We start from the raw sequence: 27,312 nt of genomic DNA on the forward strand, positions 1-27,312 counted from the left end.
AAGCTGATGGGCAGTTTTTGAGGTCAATCAAATTTAAATGCTATTTCTTTAAGGCATCAATTAATAAAACACGTTTGATGCATTCCAATGTTTAAAAAAAAGAGTAATAATGGTGAATCAATGTAAACCCGTTATGTGCCATACCACTCGCAGTATGAAAATTAGGGACCCCATTCTTAAAGTAAAATCTAAGTTGTGCACCAGCAGGTCAAGGACATTGCACATTAGTGCAGATATCTAGCAAACGTTTGCGAATTCCAGTATAGCATGTAGGTAGAAAACCCCAAAATTGCAGATGAAAAATCTACTTTTGGTAACATTACTTCTCCAAAAATGATACCTTTCATAGATGTACATGAAATTCAGTATTTTCCAACAGAGGTGTGCAAATAGAGCTAAAAAATCTGAAGCTAGCTGACGGAACCACAGCTTAAACCACATATTCCACATATTCTCCTGCATTCTATCCACAAACATGTGTCCCCCTCTTCACAAACATATCCCCTCCACCCACACACACACAGCTCCCAGGTTTCCCAGGCACATATGGGAATACTTAGTCCAGTCCCATTTCTTTCTTTGCATTCTGGGATTTATTTTCCTGATATTTCGATAGGATGTTTAAAGAAATGTGCTGGACCTGGGGTTCTATTCTCGAGTCAGCAGCTCTACTTCGTAGATCTCCTCCTTGTATCCATCGAATATGAAGTTCAGGGTCCATGGATACGACCTAAATTCTAACTTTAGGGGCGTTAAAGAGGGTGACAGGTAGTAGCCAAAGGGCTACCCACCTTGGGGGTGTCTACACCCTCTAAGTGACCACTTCCTGTGGGAAGGGTTCCTACCTTAACCCTGATAAGTTCAATTCACCAATCCCAAGATGGAGGAATTGAAAACGTCGTGCCCATATCACCTGCCCCAGCTTAGGGGTGGTGCTGGCTGAATGTGGGCACACCACCTTATTTAACTAATTTTCTTACCAGTCCTCTTGCCAAATATGGAGCAGGACAGGGGGGTTGTCATCCTCCACTAGCTGGAGCTGCCTGAGTTGCATTTCCAAGGCGGCATCAGCTTTGAAGCTTCTCGCTCTGGAAGACCAGCCTGGCATGGGGAGGTGTAAAGCACCTCCTCCTGGAGCAGGCTTTGTTCCTAGCCTCAGTGAGCCCCATGAGGTCAGAAACATGTCTGAGAGTGGCAGGCTGGCTAATACTAGTCTAGAGTATTGGGTCTAACAGATATTCACTGTCGCTGGTAAGAGATCGAGGGTGCTGCTCCCTGGACTGATGTGTAAAAATGTCTTTCAGTTTTAGCATGTCACTAACTTGACTTGTGGCAGTGACAAGTTGTTCTAACGAAATGGCAGCTGGAGTGCTTGATTTCACTATGAAATTCATGTAAACTTCAGCCGCCTTAGAATGGCTGCCAGGGCATTGTGGAGACACTTGTAATAAGTACTTGGCAGGGTTCTGCTCTTTCCTTGAATGATGCACAATGGTTTAGTTGTACTCTTGCATTTTCAGGCCCCAACATTCAATGTGAGGAGACATCTTTGCTCATGGATTTCCAAAGATAGTAAATAATGCTTGATGATCAGTCACAAGCCTAAAGAGCATCCCATACAAGAAAAAGTGGAAATGTTCACAAGCCCACACTACTGCCAAGCTTTCTGTGCCAGGTTGTGAGTAAGCGCGTTCAGTTTGGGACAAACTTCAGCTGGCATAGCCCGAATATGTCTTAGAGCATTTGGGTGTCCGATGTGCTGTGCAAGGATAACGGACAATCTGACAGTGCTATTGTCAACAACAACCTCAGTATGAAGCTTTGGATCAAAACATGCTATTTCAGTAGTGTTCTCACAAGCTTGCTGGCTTTTCCGGGAGCTTTGCTCTCATCCATGTGACCAAAGAAAAGAAACATTCTTTTTCATCAAGTCACTTAATGGCAAACTGACTGTGGCAAAGTCTTGTATGTATCTCGAGCAATAGCTGGTCATGCCAAGAAATGAACTTAACATGGAAACATCTTCTGGGGGACTGGCAGTTGACAGCGCTTGCACTTTAGCAGGATTGGGTGTCATGTCCCAATCAGAATTTATATAGTCAAGGAATTTTAATTTTGTCTTTTGGAACTCACATTTATGGGCATTCGAAGTTAAACAGACATCTGTGAGGAACTGACACACTTGTGTGAGATCTTTGTCTTGCTCCTTCTACGCAGCTCTAAAAACCAATATTACATTACTGTAATTAAAAGAATTAGGCTCTATGATACGTTGAATGACATCTTGGAATAGATGACTTTCTCAAGTATTTTGCATGAGCGTATCTCACGCTTGCCACAAACCCAAGAGGGCTCTTACCTGTGCAGAACAGTTATTTCAGATTTATATTAATTTGCCAGTTCAAGGTCCCGCACTTTCTACCTTAGTGGTGTTTATCTTCACAGTACTTTGTATGAGCTTTTCCTTGAAGTGATCTCTCTAAATGTCAGATGATTATTTGAGAGAGAATTAGTGTTCTCTAGTTCCTTATTGTTAGAAGGTGGTTCTGACCATCTGAGCCGGACGGATTTTTCGCTTTTTTGAACACCTATTTGTTGAGTTTTTACCTTGTGAGAGCCTCATAAGTAGGGAGCCACCCACAGTAAACACATGATGAAAGAGACTGCATGTGGATTTTACTGGTGTCCTCCTGGTTTGACTAGGCCGTTGCGCTGCAGCTGGAGTAAGGGGCAACGGGCTAGTTACATGCAGACACATGTGTACATGCATGTGCACACGTTTTCAGGGCTGCGTAGGGGAGATTCCTGGCGTGCACAGCCCAGGAGCAGGTACAGATGGAATGGTGTGGCAGGACTTATGCAGAGCTGGGTAGTGACATGGAATGTGCTTTATACAGTGGGACAAAACATGCCAGGGAAAGTCAGTGGGGCATATTATCAAGAACGGCATTAAAATTATAGCCGCTTTAGCGGCAGGAAACTGCCTCTAAAGCGGAGGTAATGGGCTTGATAATATGCCCTTGTGAATTCCCATAGAAGCCCATGTTCGGGTGTCAACATGGGCTTCTATGGGAATTCACAAAGGCTAATATGCCCTTGTGAATTCCCACAGAAGCTCATGTTCTGGTGTCAACATGGGCTTCTATGGGAATTCACAAGGAATAATATGCCCTTGTGAATTCCCATAGAAGCCCATGTTCTGGTGTGAACATGGGCTTCTATGGGAATTCACAAGGGCATATTATCAAGCCCATTATCGCCGCTTTAGCAGCAGTTTCCTGCCGCTAAAGCAGCGATAATTTTAACGACGTTCTTGATAATATGCCCCTGTGTGTTTTACTGTTTTTCACATCATTATTCTCCTATGGAGGTGTGGAGCCCATGAGCTAGTTTCACTATCCTAAGGCCTACAAATTCGAGACATGCACTAAAGTCCACTGTAACTTGTGTGAGAAGTATTCTGCAGAGTCCAGAGTCCTATTTGTACTGCTTTTGGGTCATCCAGAAATGTCATATTTCTCTGAGTCAGCTCATAACCAGGAGAATTGTGGCTCAATGATTAGAGCTAACCAATAAAACAGAAGCGCCAGTACTGATATGCATGATTCAACAAAACCAAATACCCACCAGAAACCCGAACAATAAATCAGGAATGGGAATTACTACTTAATAGTATTTTAGTCACATTATTTGCAATGTTTAACTCAACATTTGATCCATAGTACAAAAAAGATATATTTACAGTGGACACAGGGGGCAATGGGGTATTAGCCAACCATTCAATCATTCATTCAAAATGCAGGCATATCACAAACAACAATATCATGTATACATGCTGGGGGAAAAAAGAATTTAAAGAACAAAATGGACAATAAAACAAAGATACCACGGTCTACAGATTTTTTCAAAATCATTTGTACTAGATGTTTTCTGAGTACATTCCTATATTTCTACAGGGTCAGGTAAAACTCATTAAGATCACTATTGCATGGTAATGTACAACACTAAGCTCTGGGTTCGACTAATTCAATCCCCAGATGCTTCAGTAGACCAGTAGGGTGGGGCCTACGCGTTTCGAATCCCACTTGAATCATGGGGGATTCTCTTCAGGGCCGTTAGAGTTCCTTTACTTGAAGAACGGACGTATGTCCTAGTGACAATTATCCCTGTGTGTTGCCTAAACGCTGGGGCATAGACTGCTGCCCCTATCTTCTTTTTTGGATGTGTAAAGAGACTTCTCGGAAAACTGGCTATAGTTAAAAAATGGAGCCAAATGAAGTAGCGGTCTGAGGCGTTAGAGGGACCGTGACTAATTAGGTGAAGAGAGCCAAGCGATTAAAACTTGAAGTTTGAACTTGAAGCCCGTTAAAAAACAAAAGATATTAGATTATTTGCGGAGACAAAAGGGGGACATTGTTTTGCTACAAGAAACCAAACTGGATGCTAAACAATTCTATACTCTGCGCAACAAGTTTTATACAGAGGTTGTAGGGTCAGGTGCACTCGGTAAAAAGAATGGGGTTCTGGTATTATTGTCAAAGAAGTCCAAGGTAGAGCTCCTATCCTCCTCATCAGATGACAAAGGTCGCTGGGTTACGGTGAAACTCACTAAGGATAACACGGAATTCTTTGTCACTAATGTCTACGCACCTAACACTAATGATTTAGAATTCTGGCAGGATTTAGTCAAACAGATTGCGACGGTTCCTGACACGGCGATACACATAATTGGGGGGGACTTTAAAAAACAAAAGATATTAGATTATTTGCGGAGACAAAAGGGGGACATTGTTTTGCTACAAGAAACCAAACTGGATGCTAAACAATTCTATACTCTGCGCAACAAGTTTTATACAGAGGTTGTAGGGTCAGGTGCACTCGGTAAAAAGAATGGGGTTCTGGTATTATTGTCAAAGAAGTCCAAGGTAGAGCTCCTATCCTCCTCATCAGATGACAAAGGTCGCTGGGTTACGGTGAAACTCACTAAGGATAACACGGAATTCTTTGTCACTAATGTCTACGCACCTAACACTAATGATTTAGAATTCTGGCAGGATTTAGTCAAACAGATTGCGACGGTTCCTGACACGGCGATACACATAATTGGGGGGGACTTTAATCTTCCGTTTGACCCGGCCTTAGATAGGGACTCTAAGTGTACATTCAAGCCAAACAAATCACATAATGCCTTCATCAAACTATGCCAACAATTCCACTTAATTGATGCGTGGAGGATACAAAACCCCACTGATAGAGACTACACATTCTACTCTTCCCCTCACGACTCGTTCTCCCGTATTGACTACATTTTCATTACACAAAATGGCGTAGCAAGGATAGAGGATACTTCAATTGAGCCAAGGGTACTGTCGGACCACTCATGTATATCTCTATCCATCAGTAACATTAAACCATCCCCTAAACAAACGGCCTGGAGACTTAACGAAGAAATCCTACACAAGGAACAGAATAGGACTAAAATCTTGGAGGCTATTAGATCTTATCTGGAGACTAATGTGAGGGGGGACACCTCAGAACTAGTGCGATGGGAAGCCCTAAAAAGCACAATAAGGGGAGTGTGCATCAAAATCCGTTCAGCAATGAACAGGGATTGTAATGCGAAGTTAGAAGGGTTGGAAGCTGAGATAGCTACTTTAGAGAACAAACACCAAATGACAAGGGACCAGGAAACGTTCAACATCATGACCCATAGAAAATACGAATATAACAAGCTAGTGAGCGAAAGGGCGGGAGTGTGGCTGGATAGGAAGCGAAGGTTTAAGCTATGTGAATCTAACAAAGCTGGTAAGAGCCTGGCAGCATACTTAAAATTTAAAGTACAAAGGAATGCTATTAATGTTATCAGGGACTCGGCGGGAGTTGCTCATTCGGACCCTCAAAAGATATCCGAGGTCTTTAAAGACTTTTATGAGGACCTATACGCTAAAAACGAGTTGGTGATGGGGGACAAAATTCAAGAATATCTACAAGAATGTGCTCTACCAAAGTTAAAGCCTGAGGAACAACTCAGTTTGAATGGGCCGATCCTGGCTAATGAGGTAGAAAAAGCGATCAAGGGGTTAAAATGTGGGAAAGCACCAGGTCCGGACGGCTTCACGGCCAAATTTTATAAAAGTTTTGCATCGGACTTAGTTGATCCCCTTCTACACCTCTTTCACGAATTTACAGAGTCAGGGGAGGTCAAAGGCACGTTGGCAGAGGCAACTATTGCAGTCCTGCCAAAGGACGGCAAAGACCCATCACTTCCAAAGAACTACAGGCCGATTTCCCTGATTAACCTTGATTGTAAATTACTAGCCATGATCCTGTCAGCCCGTCTGCAAAAAGTCCTCCCCACCCTAGTACATCCGTCTCAAGCGGGTTTCTTAAAACATAGACTATCTAGTGATAACACCAGAGTACTGGCCCATGCTCTAGAAAAAGCGAAGCTTTTGACGACCCCCACGGTGGCAGTCACACTGGATGCAGAAAAAGCCTTCGACAAGGTAGATTGGTCCTACCTTGAGGCGGTTTTACGCAACTTCAACCTAGGAGAGACGTTTACTAAACTCGTAATGGCTTTGTATGCCGGCCCCACTGCTAAGGTCAGAGCGGGCGGCTCCTTCTCTTCCTCTTTCTGCCTAAAACAAGGGACGAGACAAGGCTGCCCACTATCACCTTCTCTGTTCTTATTGGCAATAGAACCCTTTCTGTGGCATATCAGACACAATGAAGCCATTGCTGGGGTTCCATTTGGTAATTGCACCGTAAAATTGACTGCATACGCCGATGATGTCCTGATCTTGTCGGAAAAAGCTGACGAGGCTATCCCGGCCTTGATGGACACAATTGAGGGGTTCTCTAGAGTCTCAGGATATAAATTAAACAAGGATAAAACAGAGGCTAAGTTACTAAACAACATCGGGGATAAAGGATTACTGGGAACATCTGGCCTTACCTGGCAACCGAAAGCTTTTAAATATTTGGGCCTAGACTTTGAGAAGGACTTGATTACGACTCTGAAATTAAATGAAGACTCAACATTAAAAAAGATATCCACTTTACTAGACAGTTGGTCACCTAAATTCTTGTCCTGGTGGGGCAGGGCTGAGACTCTAAAAATGATGTGCACACCTCTAGTTAACTACCTGGCTAGCATGCTCCCCATGACTTTCTCAGACGAATTTATTAAGAAGGTGGACAAGCTGTTCGGAGAGTTCCTATGGCGAGGGAAAAAAGCCAGGATATCACTTAAAAAGCTGCAGCTAGCAAAAGATAAGGGCGGCCTGGGCCTGCCCTCGTTTAGGAACTACCAAACGGCTTTCCTCTGTAAGCAAGGGGCCCTTTGGTTGGTTGAGGATACATCCTACACTCCAGTATGGCTAACTATTGAACGGTTGTTAATAGCAGATGCACCCCTCTCGTCTCTCCTCACCATGGATCTGGCCCATATACCTCACTCCAAATACATCCTTCTAAATACCAGAAGAGCACTTCTCCGACTTGACCAGTATCATAAGACTGCTCTGGTGATTAAGAGATCCACCCTACTCTCATTATGGCATAACCCTAAGATCAGGATAGAAGGGAAAACCCTTTACTGGGAAGTGTGGGCCGGAAAAGGTATACACATAGTGAATGACCTCTATGATAATGGCAGACCCCTGCCCTTCTCGACATTGCAAGAAAAGTTTAGCTTACCACCCATAGAATTTTACCAGTTCCTAAAACTGAAGGCCACTATCTCCAAATGCCCCCTCAACACAGACTTACCCTGGCTTGTGTCCCGGCTACGAATACTATACCATGCTGACCATTTTGTATCAAGAATATATAAATTGCTCCTCCCCCTACCCAAGACGCCACATAGGCTGACCGAAATTAAGTGGGAAGCGGAACCTAATTCCACAGGCATTGCATTAGACTGGGAGGTGATACACAACACCGCACTGACAAACAAGATATCCCCGATCCTATGTCAGACGAAATATATGCTGTTAAATAGAGTGTTCTGGACCCCCCAGAGACTGTTTAAATGTAAATTGAGGGATACTCCTACCTGTTGGAACTGCCATGAAGCTCCTGGTGACTTGGCACACATGTTTTTTCATTGTTCCCTATTACGAACATTTTGGAATAAAATATTTACATACATTCAACAAGTGCTTGGAATCACGCCTGTCCAAGATTTCATATATGTCATTTTAGGTCCCCGGGAAACACAATTGCCGGACATTCATGACAGGCAACTGCTTGATATTATGCTGACATTGGCGTGCAAGGTCATTCTTTACAAATGGAAACATTTTGACGAAATCAACTTCAAAATGTGGCTGGAATGGCTCTCATTTTTAAGAGGGGCAGATAATCCTGCACTGCAGTCAGCCACTTGGAAGCCCTCGAACAAAAAACTCTGGACATCCCTGGATGCGTCATCCTCCCACTTTGAACCACCATGATATGCATCTCAACAATTGACTTTTCCAAACAGTATCTAGGTGGAATTTGAGGTGTTTGCTTGTGGTTTTGTATACTTACTGCATACTCTCTACTACGCACACAGTGTACCGAGTCTGGGTAAACCAACTACTATTGCCCTATGGATACACCTGTCCTCTCTCTTCTCACCTCTCTCTTCTCTTCTTCTCTATCTTTTCCCTTCTCTAGCTCTCTTTCTCTCTCTTCCTTTTCTTATCTTCTTCCCTTGATTTGCTTTTTGATTATTGTAAGTGTCATGATACCAAGAATTTGTTCATTTGTACCTTTAAAGATTTATTGTATTGTCTTTATTTTTATCCTTCTTCTTCAATAAAAAAGATTTGAAATAAAAAAAAAAAAAACTTGAAGTTTGCATTCGGATGTTAAATCTCGTTCTTCGGAATGACAGTTTTCAATGTCCTCTCAGTGAGAGTCGGGGGCAATAATGATTCAAAAAAGCCGGGCACGAACCGTCAGCGTCCCGGTCCGCACTGCTCACTCGCGCATGCGTAGAAGACACTGAGAGGACATTGAAAACTGTCATTTTTCCAATACGGAGCCAGAGATATATAAATACAAATCAGCCAAGTCCAGTTAAACTATACGCTCTCTGCAAATATATACAAGACGGGTTTCTCCCAATTCGTTAAGCCAGTGACTCCACTCGTCTATCGTTATTGACTGACGTTGCACATTCCGTATTTTTATACATGTGTAGGAAAGGTTAGAGGAGGGCGGGAGGGTCCAACAACTACATTGCAACCCTACCTCCCAGCAAGATGGCGGCTGAGGTGGGTCGAGTCAGGCGTGATCGCCTGGAAATCAGCTGCGCTGTGGGCGGGGAGAGCGAGTCAAGAGCATCAGAGCGACGCCAATCTCGGGCCGAGGTGAGGGGCGATATTTAAGAAAGTACTGTTAAAATATTTACAAGTGTTTAAAAAAGACGCTATTTTCAGAACAATAGCGTGCAGTAACTCCAAGTGCAAAGAAAAGCAAAAGATCCCCCGGCTTCCGCCTCAGGGGAGAAATACACGAATGTAGCGAGGGGTTGGTGCACACCATTAGGTATCCTGGGAGGTCGGGAGGGTCTAACAACTACACCGCAACCCTACCTCCCAGCAAGATGGCGGCTGAGGTGGGTCGAGTCAGGCGTGATTGCCTGGAAATCAGCTGCGCTGTGGGCGGGGAGAGCGAGTCAAGAGCCTCAGAGCGACGCCAATCTCGCGCCGAGGTGAGGGGCGATATTTAAGAAAGTACTGTTAAAATATTTACAAGTGTTTAAAAAAGACGCTATTTTCAGAACAATAGCGTGCAGTAACTCCAAGTGCAAAGAAAAGCATAAGATCCCCCGGCTTCCGCCTCAGGGGAGAAATACACGAATCATTTGTCAACATGGGAACACATTGTCTTTCTGCAGTTCTACTACTTTTACTTATTTTCTTTTATAATGATTCTACCTGTTTTTATCCCAAATATATCCGGAATTTGAGACTGCTTGTTTTTCCGGTATAATGTACTTACCCCTTTGTATCCCATTGGTATCCTCCCCTCCTAAGTCCTTTGTATACCACCGTCAATCCTATAAAGTGCTCTAATACTCTAGTTTGCGTGCTATAAAACTTTAAAATAAATGAATATTTTGTTTTTGAATTATACACATTAGCAGGGATACCAAAACTGATTGTGGCACATATCTTTTCTCTTCTTTTTTCCTTACCAGGTCTCTTTGCGATGTGACTGGGCAAAGTTGTGTAGTAGACTGCTTTGGCACCACAAGATCAGGATTCTTCACAGGTAAGTGCTGAATGCTTTCACTCAAGGTTGCTCGGATTGCTTAATAAGGGTGCAGCAATCAGGCATGGTATTTTTACCTTTTGAGTCCAAGATGATTACTGATATTTGGAAATCTTACGCAACCGATTCCACAAGCTTTCTGCCACAGGTTATTGGAGACTTGTTCGGGCAAGTGTGAGCTACATTTTCATCACGCTCCTGGTGGCTTGCTTTTCTTAGAACTTGGCCTTCAATATTTGACTTTGATCTTGGTATGAAAACAATGCTGCAAATAATATCTCTTGTGGCAAATAATATCTCTTGTTGCAATATTGTCCTCAAACATTTGTCTCACTCCTGGTGGCTTCCTCAACACAAAAAACCCTCTTCTTACAGATAACCGTGGGTGTGGGTAACTGCTAGCCTTCGTCTCCATGCAGCCACTCATGGATGGATTGTTTTGGGCAGGTATTGTCTTGCTGGACCTGAGAAATTGGATGTGGACTGCAGCCATATGAAGTGCAATAGCCATGTTCACAAAACTGTATAGACAATATATTGAGCTGATGTCGCATAAAACTTTTGTACATGAGGGCAAACGTTCTAAGTATGTGTGGAAAAACCTCAGTCACCTTTTCTTGCATATGTGAACAGGCATCCAGAACAGGCCAACCTCTGGTCAAAGGAGGAAAGAGAAGGCTAAGCAATGTCAAAACCGCAAGGCCACCACAGCTCAGTGGTTGACTCTATCAATCAATGAATCAAACTGTATTTTTATAGCACAGATAATCACCCGATGGGGTGTCCAGGCACTTGCCGAAGCTGGGGGGTTATTGGAACAGCCAGGTCTTGAGGGCCCTTCGGAATTCTGGAAGTGAGGTGATGGCCCGGAGCTGCAAAGGGAGTCTGTTCCAGGTCTTTGCTGTGATGTAGAAGAAGGAGCATACCACACTTCTGCTTCGGTAGATGTGGGGACCATGGGCTAGTGATAGGGAGTAGGAGCGTAATCTTCATAATGGTTGATGGAAGTTCAAGCGGTGGTTGATGAAGGCATATCCTTGGTTGTGTAGAGCCTTGTGTGTGTGGGTTGGCAGCTTGAATTGGCATCTCTTCTATAAGGGAAGCCAGTGAAATTGCCTGAGGTGGGGTGCACTGTGGGTTCGTTGGGGGAGGTCAAGGGAGAGGTTGGTTGTGACTTTCTGTATGGTTTGGAGTCTCTGTAGGAGGTGTGCTGCTATTCCTTCTTAGAGATCATTGCCATATTTCAGTGAGCAGGTAATGAGGGCCTGTGTCACATGCGTCTCGTGTGCAGGAGAAGCCATTTCAAGATCTTACGTATCATGCACGGAGTGAAAAAGCAGGCAGAGGAGATGGCGTTGATCTGCAATTTCATGGTGAGTTTGTAGTCAATGATGATTTTGAGGTTTTTGGCGTGGTTGGAGGGTGTGGGTCCTAGGTCTGATGGCCATCAGGAGTTGTTCCATGAGTGGCTGTTGTTGCCAAAAATCAGTACTTGCGTCTTGTCCGAGCTCAGCTTCAGGCAGTTGTTCTTCATCTAGTCGGCCACACTTGTGATGCATCAGTGGAAGTTGGTCCTGGTGGTGATAAGGTCATTGGTGAGTGAGAGGATGAATTGAGTGTCGTCTGCATAGGATATAATTTGAGACCATGATGTTGGCCAGCGGGGTCATGTATGTGTTGAAGAGAGTTGGGCTGAGGGATGAGCCCTGGGGGACACCGCAGACGAAATCCTTGGGTTCGGAGGGGAAAGGTTATAGGAGGATCTTCTATGTTTTTTCAGTGAGGAAGGAGGTGATCCATCTGAGCACGTCCCCTTGGATGCCTATGTGGTGGAGTCTTCCTATCAGTGTGTGGTGAGATGCAGTGTTGAAGACTGCCGAGGGGTCAAGGAGGATTAGGGCTGCTGTTGCCCCTCAGTAAAGCAGGGTTTGAATGTCGCTGGTGGCTGCGATCAGGGCAGTCCCTGTGCTGTGATTGCTACGGAAGCCGGATTGGGAGTGGTTGAGTAGCTGGTTCTGCTCTGGGTGCATCAGGAGTTTCTTGTTGATAATCTTTTACAGTACCTTCGGTGGAAATGGGAGCAGGGAATGATTGATGAATGCAATGTTTGTGGTGGACTGTCGTGTTATGTTTTCGCCACACATCACTGTGGTGCCAGGCATTGTCTGTTTCTCTGACAGTCTTCGTAATGAATGCCTGACATTGGCTCAGGAGCGATGGTTCCACACCAAGACCCTAAATTACTCAATTTTGACGCAATGCTGCAAGGAAACTTTCTGCGCTGTGATGTGTGAAAGGGAGAGAGCAGTAATGCACCATAATTATAAAGATATGACGCCGTTCTGCTTTCTCCTAGTGCTGGGGTATTTGTGCCTAGCACTAGCCCAGGCACGCTTGTGCCACGACACAAGGGTGCCTGCGTTGCGTTTGAAAACTTTTTTGTACAGGATGTATTCCTCTTTGTATGTCTGCTGCAGAATGCACAGAGATGTAAAGAAGAAGTAACAAGGAGAAATAAAGATATTAAAGATATTTCTTCTCGTTGTACCAGCCTCAGGTAGACACACTGTTTCGGCACAAACACAGGCTTACAGACTTTAGGAAATCTGGGTTGCAGTCAAACTCCTTGGGTGTCTGTATGGGAACACCCATGCTCCACCCGTGGAAGGACTTGCCAACAAAAGGTAATGATTGATAGTGTAATGTGCTGCCTTGAGTTATTTTGTTTTACTGAGCCACGCAAACTGGGCTTTGTGGTGCTTAGCAAATCCCAAAATACATTTTGGGTTGGGGCTGCAACAAAAAAGGTGACACATCCTTGTGTAAAATATTAGCAAATCTGGGCCCAAGTCTTCAAGGCTATCCACATAAAATTAAATTATGTGCAGTTGAAGTACATTTATATCATGTACTTAGTAAGTGACGTTGCTGACAGTGTGGCAGGGAACCTGTTGTCATCTACCTATTTGGTAGCTGTTTGATCCTGTAGGCTCTGAGAGGCAGTGCTGTAGAATTGAATGCTGATGGATTTGATACTGCATTGACTAAATTAGGTGGAGCAAAGACACATGTTCCTATAATACATACCTGTGTGTTCATGAAACAGAAGCATTGAGAGCAGCTGCCCAGGCAACCAGGAAGTTATGAGCCAACAAGCCTGGATTATTATTCGTTTCTTTTTTACACTGGCCTGTTATTGTAAGAAGGAATGCTTGTGTAATGATAAGATTGAGCAATGCAGTAATTCCAGGAAAGAGACAATGTCAAGTATTAGTAGTTCAAGTTCAAAAGACCTTTATTCGAATTTCATAAAATTCATAAAAGTACCGAATACAGCAAAAATACACATTTACATATAATACAAGCAGGAAGAAAAAGAAAAAAGGATTTATATAAATAACATTCCATAATATCATAATAATTCATACAATAATTGTACAATAAATTTCATTTCCTTATAAAATTTACACAGTAGCGTCATTATGACTAGTTTCTGATTTCAGGGATTTTCCATTGTCTTGCGCGCACGTATGGCTAATCTTAAAAAAGTGCTAGTGCGAAAGGTCAATTAATCAGTATCCAAGGTAAGCAACAACTTATAAGATTCTTTAAGTGTGAGAGGTCTGTGTTTTCTGAAATACGGAGTTAAAAGCCATTTGATAAATCTCAAGTAAAATTTACAGAAAAATAAAAAGTGCAGGTCATCTTGTGTGCTCACACCATCACAAGGACATGGAGTAAGGTCTGCACTATGTCGGTACCCCATAGGAAAAGACAGCAAAAATTTCACAGTTCCTGCCCTTAAACGGAACATTAGGGATCGCTCCCAGTTTGACATAGGGAGGGAAAGGTAGGGCGGCAGAATTTGCATGCAAAGACCATTTCCTATATATTTCATGACCCTTGATTTCTGGGATTCTCTTCCTATGCGCCCATTTCTATAAAGTGCATAAAGTGCTTTTTGTACCTCAACTTTGTCCTTTAATTCAATTGTCATTGGGTCAGTGAACAAAGTACCTCTACCAATTTCATTAAGCGATTTAAAAACTTCTGTAAACCAAGGAATCTGCATACCATATTCACAATTTAGGCAGTCCTTAATGATGTTTTGTGTGAGGACAGCGGCATCATTCCTCCAGATTCTAATCCAGAAGAGAGCTGGTCTTGCTCTAATGAAATCACTTATGTAGGGGAGGTTAGGTTCATTGTGACAAATAAAATCAGATGAGGAAATCGGTGCGCCCAGCACTTTTCTACAAAAACGATTTTCCTCTCTTTGAATACAGATGCTGCTATCCGACCCCCATACTTCTGCTCCATACGTAGCGACAGGTGAACACTGCAATTTAAAAATCTTTAAAATAGCCTTTGTGGCACCAATTTTCTTTGGGCGAGGGAGACTCAGAACAGAATTGTTGGCTTTCGAGAACTTACTCGTGGCGTGGGCCAAATGCCCACTCCACGAGCTGTTCGCAGCGAAAACCAACCCCAAATAAGGAAATTTATGAACAGATTCAAATTTATCTGTACCAATTCGAATTGTACTAAGTTTCCTTTTGCCCGGCCCACAAGACATAATAAAAGACTTTTTAAAATTTACTTTCAAGTCCAATCCCTCCATGAAATTTACAAAACTATGTACAAGCAGACGTAAAGCATTAGGTGTGCGTGCCATAAGCACCGCATCGTCTGCATATAAAAGCACAGGTAAGGGATTGCCTAAAATTGTTGGGACATCAGGGGTGGCTTTTTTCAAACAGTTAGACAGGCCATTGATATAAATAATAAACAACAGGGGTGCTAAAACGCACCCCTGTCTCACCCCCCTCCCTATCTCAATAGCTCCCGAGACCTCTCCACCCATCCCAATACGTACCCGTGCTTTTAGGTCGGTATGGAGATAGGCTAAAAATCTAACGAGAGTGACATCAAGGCCATTGGATAATAGGATTGACCAAAGCTTGGATCTGTTCACAAGATCAAATGCGGATGAGAGATCCATAAAAGCTAGGTAGGCAGGGGATGAGCGAGCAATGCAATATTTATCGATTATCAATTTCAAATTTAAACATTGCTCCACTGTTCCTACCCCACTCCTAAACCCCATCTGACAAGGATCTAAAAAGTCAGTATCAGCCGCCCATTCCAATACCCTATTATAAATTATACGTCCTAGTACTTTTAAAGTGTTATCCAGGAGGGAAATAGGACGATAATTTGCTGGATCTGATCTGTCTCCCTTTTTATAAATAGGGACAATGATGCTGGTAGCCCAGGTAGCAGGCATGGCTACTTTTGGGAGACTATTAAAAATATTAAGGAGTATTGGTGACCATAACTCGACATTATGTTTAATAATATCGATAGGAAGACCGTCTGGACCGGGTGCCTTGTTACCTAAACTCTCTTTTATGGCTTTCCTGACTTCATGATCCAAAATCTGTAGACCCTCCAATTGACCTGAGTTAGGGAGAGAATGCTCATCAGAGGGGGCTGCATAGATTTTGGAGAAATGGCTCTCCCATGCTGCACTTGTTATATTGCAGCTGATTTGTGTAAGCTCTTTGCCCATTTCCCTCGTTCTCCTGACAGCCGACCAAAATGGACCGCTGCCACCCAAGTTGGCGCTAATTACCAACTTTTCCCAGTGGTCGGAGAGCAAGTTAGCCTTCTTTTCCGATATTTTGTCTTTATAATTTTTCCTGGCAGCTCGAACTGCAACTTTGCACCTTGGTTTAGCAGAGAGTACCTTTCTTAATTCTCTGTTGGCCAGGGAGCAAAATGAGTCAAACCACCGTGGCTCTTTACGTTCATTGGGAAGTGGGACTGACAGGAGGGTTTTAATGTTTGAGCATAAAGCTTCAAAATCTGCAATAAATGTATCATTATTTCCGCTGGGGGACAAGCAAGATTTCAGCAAATGTGGGTATGTCTCCTGAACAGTATCTATAATGGCCCCACAATCAATTCCCCTCCATTTTAAGCGAAGGCCATCAATTGAGGGTGTAATATCCCTTGCCCCATTAAGATTCGTAAAAATTGGACTGGGTGCAAAATTAAAAATAACCAACAATGGATTGTGATCGCTGAAGGACGTTTGCACCACAGAAGTTTTAGCTATACAGTCTGTTAGCGGTGGTGATGTAAATACATAATCAATAATGGAACTACTATCCCTGCCATTAAACGTGGGGGCATAAGGGAAATTCATATCATACCCTACTCGCATGGCATCAGCAAGATCAAAATCGGATAGTATTTTGGTCAGTTCCAATCCCCTGCGATCATCAGGGTAAACAGAATTAGTAGATCCATAGTTCTCTATGAGTTTCACATTGAAATCACCCCCTATTAGAATACCAGTCTTAGTATCTACTGATGAAAAACAATCAATCATATTTAAAACCTTAGATAATGCCACAAAATTTTTGTTCGGTACACCATAAAAATCATTGTTATAAAAATTAATTAAATAAATCGTGGTCTTTGACTTTAGTTTATATTCAAGAATTTGAATATTAGGGTTAGCAAGGTTATCTAGCTGCAAATTTCTAATTGTACCACCTGCCAGAATTCTAATCCCCATAAAAAGGCCACCCACTGCTCGACCGAAACTAGGTTTTGCTGACGTCAGGCTAAAGCAGTGGTAGCCTTCAATGTACAAATTTCCAACAGCCCAAGTTTCTTGAAACATGAGTATGTCCACATCATTTATTAACTCAATCCATGCAGGGTCCGACAACTTGGATTCTAGTCCTGCAACGTTCCAGCTTAGTATTGATAAACCATATGTAGTTCCGTGTTTATCAAGTCTGCTCCCAGTATTCCCGTTGTCATGATAGACTAGTTCATTGGAAGTGGGCAAAATACTGTCAGACGATGTAATTTCTGTAGAACCATGCTGGTCCTGGTACACTGCGGCTAGAGTTGTAAGTCCCTCTAAATTACAGGCTTTAACATGACTGCACATTTCATTATTGGCCGATATACCCAGTAAATCCTGTTCATCTATATTGGATAAATACTCAAACCGATTGTGAGTAGGAATGTTGTACATTGACCTAGGAACAGTTATCGGTGTAAACTGGTAAGGATCAGGGACTGGGTAGGGCCGATCTCTGTAATTGTACTGATGCATGATTGGAGCTTGAAAGTAATGCGGAGGGTTGGGAGTTGGAATTGACATTTAGGGTTGATGGTGCCAGTTACGGCTGTTAATGTGAATGGCATTGGGATTCTGATTCTGAATAAAAAGTGGTGATTTGATCCTTGCTCCAAAGTTCAAATCTTGAAAAGGAATTGTGGGGTGATTCACCATGGCTTGTTTGGGGGGTATCAGGTGTCTGTAAAAGTATCCTAATGGAAGGAGTGTGGTGTTGAATTCCCAAGGCGAAGGTGACGGGGCGCTGGCAAGTGTTTTCTCTACCCATTGAGGTCTTCTAAAGCTTATAGTAACGCAGTCACCCTCAAACTTTTTCCTGAGTGGGCCTATCCAGCCCACTCGCTGGGTGTTAATAATCTCCCTTGCACCATCTATAGGGTAATTGCAGTTAGCGATTAACCAGTGTAAGGTTTTATTTTTAAGAGATGTGGGAGTTTCGTCCTGATCCTTCCTTAGTTTGGTAACATTTACTAACACCAGTACATATGCGCCACATTCCGGTGGAAGATTAATGCGAGCAGGAACTTGCCTAACTGTTTTTTGTGTAGGTTGGGCCGTGGTAGAACTACTTATGGGATTTGCAGGTTGACCTGTGGTAGTCCCATTTGGTGGTTTGGTGTTAATGTTAGTATTAATGCTGAGGTCCTTCCTTTTGTCTAAGGCTACATTGTTGGTATGCAGTGTAGTTGTTTGCTGACTAATGGTTGGACCATTTGAATTGACCAATGTAACAGATGGGACTTTGTGTACGTTATTTGTGTTTATGGGTGGTGCTTGAGAGGTATTAGATTGGGTGCCTACTGTTTTGATGGTACTATGATTATTTGCACTCTTTACGGCACCTTCTTTCAATAAGTTCTTAATAGGGATACTCAGTTCAGCTATTCGTTTTTCTATCCGAGTAAGCCTACTTTCAATTCGAGATAAATAAATACTTAGTAATTCCCCCAACCTTTCCAGCATACGGTCATGTGTATTATCAGTATTTTCATTAGTTGTATTATTGGTATCTGTTGTTCCACCCTGCTGAACCATTTCTCTTTCATCCCCCTGAGTGATTTCCGTAGCCCTGCTCGCATTTTGGTTAAGGCCAGTATTGGTACTTTTCCCAGTCTTTCTTTTTAACTGGCCATGTTTCCTAACCTTTGTAGATCGGGGCTTCGGTGCATATAATTTTTGTTTTTGAACGGCACCCTCACGTCTGCCTCTCAATTGCCTTGTGTTATCAACAGATATTGCTTCAAGAGTGGGATTAATAAGCAAATCTGGGGTTTTCTCTAGATGCATACTGATATCTGTGTCTGAATCTATCAGGGGAATAGAGGCTGAGAGATTAACCTCACTTGGAATGGTGTGGATGTCAGCACATACATTTAGTAAGGGTCTGATATTGTTGGGCATAGCCTGTGCAGGTGTAGTGGTAGCGGCAATAAGGCCAAGGGAGGAACGTTTAGCGTGGGCCAGGTCTTGTGATACCGTGCGTTCTAAAAGGGAAATGCCCTGGTTTATGGCGTTGTTGGCCTTAGTTATAAAATGGTCAATAGGGCCAGTTACTGATCCGCCCCCTACAGCAGCAGTTTTGCTGCGACTGCCCCTTGGAGACATGATGGAAGTAGCATACACTTATTTAAACACAATGTAGACTACAGTCTATTTCCACAAAATAGTGTAAACAGGGCAAATGCAAAACAACAATGAGGTAGAATGGAGAGTGGATAACCACACAATACACGGGGCAAGATAGTTAGAGTCAGCGAGCAGATAGCCCCAACCACAATAAGCAACAGAGTTGGCAGTATCGGCGGTCCCTAAGATGAGGATGACAACACAGTAGAGTAGGGCAGGGTATGAAAAGTACCTTATGGTGGAAACGTTAGGGAGGTGGCCCCGTCCCGTCCTCCTCGTGCCTCTGAGGGCTACAGAGGGCCCGCCCTTTGCCCGAGCTTAGCCCGGCGCGGCCCGGCGCGCTCCCGCGACGCGGGAGGGGCAGCTGTAATTTAGGCGCCTCCTGGCGCGGAAGTCCGGGGAACAAGGAGGTCGACGTCCCAGGGGATCCTGGGAAGTGTAGTTTCCCTCTCGGCGGCCGCGTTAGCCTGCGGCGGCGGGGAATAACACACACTGTCATCCGGTGCTCTGCTCTGCTCTGGCAAGGTCCCAAAGGTAAGCCCCGCTCCACCGGAGGGGCAGCTGTAATTTAAGCGCCTCCTGGCGCGGAAGTCCGGGGAACAAGGAAGTCGACGTCCCAGGGGATCCTGGGAAGTGTAGTTTCCCTCTCGGCGGCCGCGTTAGCCTGCGGCGGCGGGGAATAACACACACTGTCACCCGGTGCTCTGCTCTGCTCTGGCAAGGTCCCAAAGGTAAGCCCCGCTCCACCGGAGGGGCAGCTGTAATTTAAGCGCCTCCTGGCGCGGAAGTCCAGGGAACAAGGAAGTCGACATCCCAGGGGATCCTGGGAAGTGTAGTTTCCCTCTCGGCGGCCGCGTTAGCCTGCGGCGGCGGAGAATAACACACACTGTCACCCGGTGCTCTGCTCTGCTCTGGCAAGGTCCCAAAGGTAAGCCCCGCTCCACCGGAGGGGCAGCTGTAATTTAAGCGCCTCCTGGCGCGGAAGTCCGGGGAACAAGGAAGTCGACGTCCCAGGGGATCCTGGGAAGTGTAGTTTCCCTCTCGGCGGCTGCGTTAGCCTGCGGCACCCGGGAATAACACACACTGTCACACGGTGCTCTGCTCTGCTCTGGCAAGGTCCCAAAGGTAAGCCCCGCTCCACCGGAGGGGCAGCTGTAATTTAAGCGCCTCCTGGCGCGGAAGTCTGGGGAACAAGGAAGTCGACGTCCCAGGGGATCCTGGGAAGTGTAGTTTCCCTCTCGGCGGCCGCGTTAGCCTGCTGCGGCGGGGAATAACACACACTGTCACCCGGTGCTCTGCTCTGCTCTGGCAAGGTCCCAAAGGTAAGCCCCGCTCCACCGGAGGGGCAGCTGTAATTTAAGCGCCTCCTGGTGCGGAAGTCCGGGGAACAAGGAAGTCGACGTCCCAGGGGATCCTGGGAAGTGTAGTTTCCCTCTCGGCGGCCGCGTTAGCCTGCGGCGGCGGGGAATAACACTCACTGTCACCAGGTGCTCTGCTCTGCTCTGGCAAGGTCCCAAAGGTAAGCCCCGCTCCACCGGAGGGGCAGCTGTAATTTAAGCGCCTCCTGGCGCGGAAGTCCGGGGAACAAGGAAGTCGACGTCCCAGGGGATCCTGGGAAGTGTAGTTTCCCTCTCGGCGGCCGCGTTAGCCTGCGGCGGCGGGGAATAACACACACTGTCACCCGGTGCTCTGCTCTGCTCTGGCAAGGTCCCAAAGGTAAGCCCCGCTCCACCGGAGGGGCAGCTGTAATTTAAGCGCCTCCTGGCACGGAAGTCCGGGGAACAAGGAAGTCGACGTCCCAGGGGATCCTGGGAAGTGTAGTTTCCCTCTCGGCGGCCGCGTTAGCCTGCGGCGGCGGGGAATAACACACACTGTCACCCGGTGCTCTGCTCTGCTCTGGCAAGGTCCCAAAGGTAAGCCCCCAAGTATTAGTAAATTGTGAGAGTTTGGGATGAATAAGAGGTGTATCTCTTGTTTACAATGCATTTATCGGAGCAGCGCTATATATAAAAGTGCATGTTTACACATCCAATGCATGTACTAACTTTACCTGTTATTTGAATAGGAGAATCTTGCACTGCTGCTGCCTCTGCCAAGCCTCTTGTGCGCCTGAGAGGAGCTTTGGTACTGCTTCCTGTAATTATCCCCTTGTTCTGTGTGCCGGCGAATCTTCCACTGTGTTGAGTCCTGTATTTGCTCTCTGTGGGTGGGAAACGTGCATTTCTGTTGTGTGTGCGTGTGTGTAAAGCTTGATTGTTGCTCCAGTTGTTTGTGAGTCCGATTGCTTTGATCTTGTGTGTGTGTGTTTGTGTGTTTGTGAGTAAAGCTTGAACTGCTGGTCCCCTTGCTAAACCTGTTTTGTGCCCCATTGAAGCGCACAATGGTACCTTGCTACACTTCTGCATGTGAGAGAAACCTTGTTCTGCTGCTACCTGTGCTGTACATGTTGTGTGTGTGAGTGAAGCTTGTGCTGCAGCTGCATGTGCAGTATGTACACTGTTCCTGCCAATGCTGTATCAGTCCCGTGTCAATTCCATTTATGAGATCTGGAAGTGAAGCTTGCACCGCTTCTGCAGCACCAGTTCTTTGCCGGCTCTATTTCTGATTCTTGTCAGCAAGGCTTGCGCTGCTGCCAAGCTACAGCTGTAGGTCTGCGTAAAATGTGCACTACTGCTGCCAGTGTTGTACCTGTTCTGTGTGAGTGAAGCTTCCGCTGCTGCTTCATCTTGAGTGTGTGCTCTGTAGGCGAGTGAAGCTTACATTGGTCCTCCCGTCGAGCACCAAACCCATGTCTGTTCTATTTGAGAGCTCTGTGAGTGAAGCTTACACTACTGCTGCCAGTTCTGTAACTGTGCTGTGTGAGTGAAGCTTCTGCTACTGCTCCACATTGAGTGTGTGCTCTGTCGGCAGGTGAAGCTTTCACTGGTTCTGCCATGCTGCACCAGTTCCATGCTTGTTCTTCTTGAAAGTTCTGTGAATGAAGCTTGATCTGCTGCTGTCTGTGATGTACCTGTGCTGTGTGAGTGAAGCTTCCGCTACTGCTCCACATTGAGTGTGTGCTCTGTCGGCAGGTGAAGCTTCACTGGTTCTGCCATGCTGCACCAGTCCCATGCTTGTTCTTCTTGAAAGTTCTGTGAGTGACGCTTGCACTGCTGCTGTCTGGGATGTACCTGTTGTGTGTGCGAAGCTTGCACTACTCTTGCCAGCGCTGTACCTATTCTATGCGAGTGAAGCTTGTACTGCTGCAGCCTGTGATGTACCTGTTATGTGGGCAAAGCTTGCACTACTCTTGCCAGCGCTGTACCTATTCTATGCGAGTGAAGCTTGCGCTGCTGCTGCTAGTGATGTAACTGTTGTGTGGGCGAAGCTTGCACTACTCTTGCCAGCGCTGTACTTATTCTATGCGAGTGATGCTTGCACTGCACCTATTCTATGCGAGTGATGCTTGCACTGCTGCTGTCTGGGATCTACCTGATGTGTGGGCGAAGCTTGCACTGCTGCTGTCTGGGATCTACCTGATGTGTGGGTGAAGCTTGAACTACTCTTGCCAGTGCTGTACCTATTCTATGCAAGTGAAGCGTGTGCTGCTGCTGTCAGTGATGTACCTGTTGTGTGGGCAAAGCTTGCACTACTCTTCCCAGCGCTGTACCTATTCTATGCGAGTGAAGCTTGCACTGCTGCTGCCTGTGATGTACCTGTTGTGTGGGTGAAGCTTGCACTGCTGCTGTTTGTGATGTACCTGTTGTGTGGGCGAAGCTTGAACTACTCTTGCCAGTGCTGTACCTATTCTATGCGAGTGAAGCTTGCGCTGCTGCTGTCTGTGATGTACCTGAAGTGTGGGCGAAGCTTGCACTACTCTTGCCAGTGATGTACCTATTCTATGCGAGTGAAGCTTGTGCTGCTGCTGTCTGTGATGTACCTAATGTGTGGGCGAAGCTTGCACTACTCTTGCCAGTGATGCACCTATTCTATGCGAGTGAAGGTTGCGCTGCTGCTGTCTGTGATGTACCTGATGTGTGGGTGAAGCTTGCACTACTCTTGCCAACGCTGTACCTATTCTATGCGAGTGAAGCTTGCGCTGCTGCTGTCTGTGATGTTCCTGATGTGTGGGCGAAGCTTGCACTACTCTTGCCAGTGCTGTACCTATTCTATGCGAGTGAAGCTTGCGCTGCTGCTGTCTGTGATGTACCTGATGTGTGAGCGAAGCTTGCACTACTCTTGCCAGTGATGTACCTATTCAATGCGAGTGAAGCTTGCGCTGCTGCTGTCTGTGATGTACCTGATGTTTGGGTGAAACTTGCAATACTCTTGCCAGTGCTGTACCTATTCTATGCGAGTGAAGCTTGCGCTGCTGCTGTCCTGTACCTATTCTATGCAAGTGAAACTTGCACATCTGCTGTCCGTGATGTACCTGATGTGTGGGCGAAGCTTGCACTATTCTTGCCAGTTATGTACCTATTCTATGCAAGTGACGCTTGCACTGCTGCTGTCTGGGATGTACCTGATGTGTGGGCGAAGCTTGCAATACTCTTGCCAGCGCTGTACCTATTCTATTCGAGTGAAGCTTGCGCTGCTGCTGCCTGTGATGTACCTGTTGTGTGGGTGAAGCTTGCACTGCTGCTGTTTGTGATGTACCTGTTGTGTGGGCGAAGCTTGAACTACTCTTGCCAGTGCTGTACCTATTCTATGCAAGTGACGCTTGCACTGCTGCTGTCTGGGATCTACCTGATGTTTGGGTGAACCTTGCACTACTTTTGCCAGTGCTGTACCTATTCTATGCGAGTGAAGCTTGCGCTGCTGCTGTCCTGTACCTATTCTATGCGAGTGAAGGTTGCACAGCTGCTGTCCGTGATGTACCTGATGTGCGGGCGCAGCTTGCACTACTCTTGCCAGTTATGTACCTATTCTATGCAAGTGAAGCGTGTGCTGCTGCTGTCAGTGATGTATCTGTTGTGTGGGCAGAGCTTGCACTACTCTTCCCAGCGCTGTACCTATTCTATGCGAGTGAAGCTTGCGCTGCTGCTGCCTGTGATGTACCTGTTGTGTGGGTGAAGCTTGCACTGCTGCTGTTTGTGATGTACTTGTTGTGTGGGCGAAGCTTGAACTACTCTTGCCAGTGCTCTACCTATTCTATGCGAGTGACGCTTGCACTGCTGCTGTCTGGGATCTACCTTATGTGTGGGCAAAGCTTACACTACTCTTGTCAGCACTGTACCTATTCTATGCGAGTGAAGCTTGCGCTGCTGCTGTCTGTGATGTACCTGATGTGTGGGCGAAGCTTGCACTAATCTTGCCAGTGCTGTACCTATTCTATGCGAGTGAATCTTGCGCTGCTGCTGTCTGTGATGTACCTGAAGTGTGGGCGAAGCTTGCACTACTCTTGCCAGTGATGTACCTATTCTATGCGAGTGAAGCTTGCGCTGCTGCTGTCTGGGATGTACCTGATGTGTGGGCGAAGCTTGCACTACTCTTGCCAGTGATGCACCTATTCTATGCGAGTGAAGGTTGCGCTGCTGCTGTCTGTGATGTACCTGATGTGTGGGCGAAGCTTGCACTACTCTTGCCAGCGCTGTACCTATTCTATGCAAGTGAAGCTTGCACTGCTGCTGTCTGTGATGTACCTGATGTGTGGGCAAAGCTTGCACTACTCTTGCCAGTGCTGTACCTATTCTATGCGAGTGAAGCTTGCGCTGCTGCTGTCTGTGATGTACCTGATGTGTGGGCGAAGCTTGCACTACTCTTGCCAGTGCTGTACGTATTCTATGCGAGGGAAGCTTGCGCTGCTGCTGTCTATGATGTACCTGATGTGTGGGCGAAGCTTGCACTACTCTTGCCAGTGATGTACCTATTCTATGTGAGTGAAGCGTGTGCTGCTGCTGTCTGTGATGTACCTGTTGTGTGGGCGAAGCTTGCATTACTCTTGCCAGTGCTGTACCTATTCTATGCGAGTGAAGCTTGTGATGCTGCTGTCTGTGATGTACCTGATGTGCGGGAAAGCTTGAACTACTTTTGCCAGCGCTGTACCTATTCTATGTGAGTGATGCTTGCGCTGCTGCTGTCTGGGATCTACCTGATGTGTGGGCTAAGCTTGCACTACTCTTGCCAGCGCTGTACCTATTCTATGCGAGTGAAGCTTGGGCTGCTGCTGTCTGTGATGTACCTGATGTGTGGGCGAAGCTTGCACTACTCTTGCCAGTGCTGTACCTATTCTATGCGAGTGAAGCTTGCGCTAATGCTGTCTGTGATGTACCTGATGTGTGAGCGAAGCTTGCACTACTCTTGCCAGTGATGTACCTATTCTATGCGAGTGAAGCTTGCGCCGCTGCTGTCTGTGATGTACCTGATGTTTGGGTGAAACTTGCACAACTTTTGCCAGTGCTGTACCTATTCTATGCGAGTGAAGCTTGCGCTGCTGCTGTCCTGTACCTATTCTATGCGAGTGAAGCTTGCACAGCTGCTGTCCATGATGTACCTGATGTGTGGGCGAAGCTTGCACTACTCTTGCCAGTTATGTACCTATTCTATGCGAGTGACGCTTGCACTGCTGCTGTCTGGGATGTACCTGATGTGTGGGCGAAGCTTGCAATACTCTTGCCAGCGCTGTACCTATTCTATTCGAGTGAAGCTTGCGCTGCTGCTGCCTGTGATGTACCTGTTGTGTGGGTGAAGCTTGCACTGCTGCTGTTTGTGATGTACCTGTTGTGTGGGCGAAGCTTGAACTACTCTTGCCAGTGCTGTACCTATTCTATGCAAGTGACGCTTGCACTGCTGCTGTCTGGGATCTACCTGATGTTTGGGTGAACCTTGCACTACTTTTGCCAGTGCTGTACCTATTCTATGCGAGTGAAGCTTGCGCTGCTGCTGTCCTGTACCTATTCTATGCGAGTGAAGGTTGCACAGCTGCTGTCCGTGATGTACCTGATGTGTGGGCGAAGCTTGCACTACTCTTGCCAGTTATGTACCTATTCTATGCAAGTGAAGCGTGTGCTGCTGCTGTCAGTGATGTATCTGTTGTGTGGGCAAAGCTTGCACTACTCTTCCCAGCGCTGTACCTATTCTATGCGAGTGAAGCTTGCGCTGCTGCTGCCTGTGATGTACCTGTTGTGTGGGTGAAGCTTGCACTGCTGCTGTTTGTGATGTACTTGTTGTGTGGGCGAAGCTTGAACTACTCTTGCCAGTGCTGTACCTATTCTATGCGAGTGACGCTTGCACTGCTGCTGTCTGGGATCTACCTTATGTGTGGGCAAAGCTTACACTACTCTTGTCAGCACTGTACCTATTCTACGCGAGTGAAGCTTGCGCTGCTGCTGTCTGTGATGTACCTGATGTGTGAGCGAAGCTTGCACTAATCTTGCCAGTGCTGTACCTATTCTATGCGAGTGAATCTTGCGCTGCTGCTGTCTGTGATGTACCTGAAGTGTGGGCGAAGCTTGCACTACTCTTGCCAGTGATGTACCTATTCTATGCGAGTGAAGCTTGCGCTGCTGCTGTCTGTGATGTACCTGATGTGTGGGCGAAGCTTGCACTACTCTTGCCAGTGATGCACCTATTCTATGCGAGTGAAGGTTGCGCTGCTGCTGTCTGTGATGTACCTGATGTGTGGGCGAAGCTTGCACTACTCTTGCCAGCGCTGTACCTATTCTATGCAAGTGAAGCTTGCACTGCTGCTGTCTGTGATGTACCTGATGTGTGGGCAAAGCTTGCACTACTCTTGCCAGTGCTGTACCTATTCTATGCGAGTGAAGCTTGCGCTGCTGCTGTCTGTGATGTACCTGATGTGTGGGCGAAGCTTGCACTACTCTTGCCAGTGCTGTACGTATTCTATGCGAGGGAAGCTTGCGCTGCTGCTGTCTATGATGTACCTGATGTGTGGGCGAAGCTTGCACTACTCTTGCCAGTGATGTACCTATTCTATGTGAGTGAAGCGTGTGCTGCTGCTGTCTGTGATGTACCTGTTGTGTGGGCGAAGCTTGCATTACTCTTGCCAGTGCTGTACCTATTCTATGCGAGTGAAGCTTGTGCTGCTGCTGTCTGTGATGTACCTGATGTGTGGGAAAGCTTGAACTACTTTTGCCAGCGCTGTACCTATTCTATGTGAGTGATGCTTGCGCTGCTGCTGTCTGGGATCTACCTGATGTGTGGGCGAAGCTTGCACTACTCTTGCCAGCGCTGTACCTATTCTATGCGAGTGAAGCTTGGGCTGCTGCTGTCTGTGATGTACCTGATGTGTGGGCGAAGCTTGCACTACTCTT

The 27,312-nt window shown here is 46.0% G+C and overlaps 1 long non-coding RNA gene across 1 annotated transcript in view; it reads right to left on the minus strand.

The window, feature by feature from the left end:
* The window catches only part of LOC147729774 (uncharacterized), a 289,109-nt gene that overhangs the window by 226,365 nt on the left and 35,432 nt on the right, over positions 1-27,312 (minus strand). The window lies entirely within an intron of this gene.

Source organism: Lissotriton vulgaris, chromosome 2_1, assembly GCF_964263255.1.
Source record: "Lissotriton vulgaris chromosome 2_1, aLisVul1.2, whole genome shotgun sequence".
NCBI lineage: Eukaryota > Metazoa > Chordata > Amphibia > Caudata > Salamandridae > Lissotriton > Lissotriton vulgaris.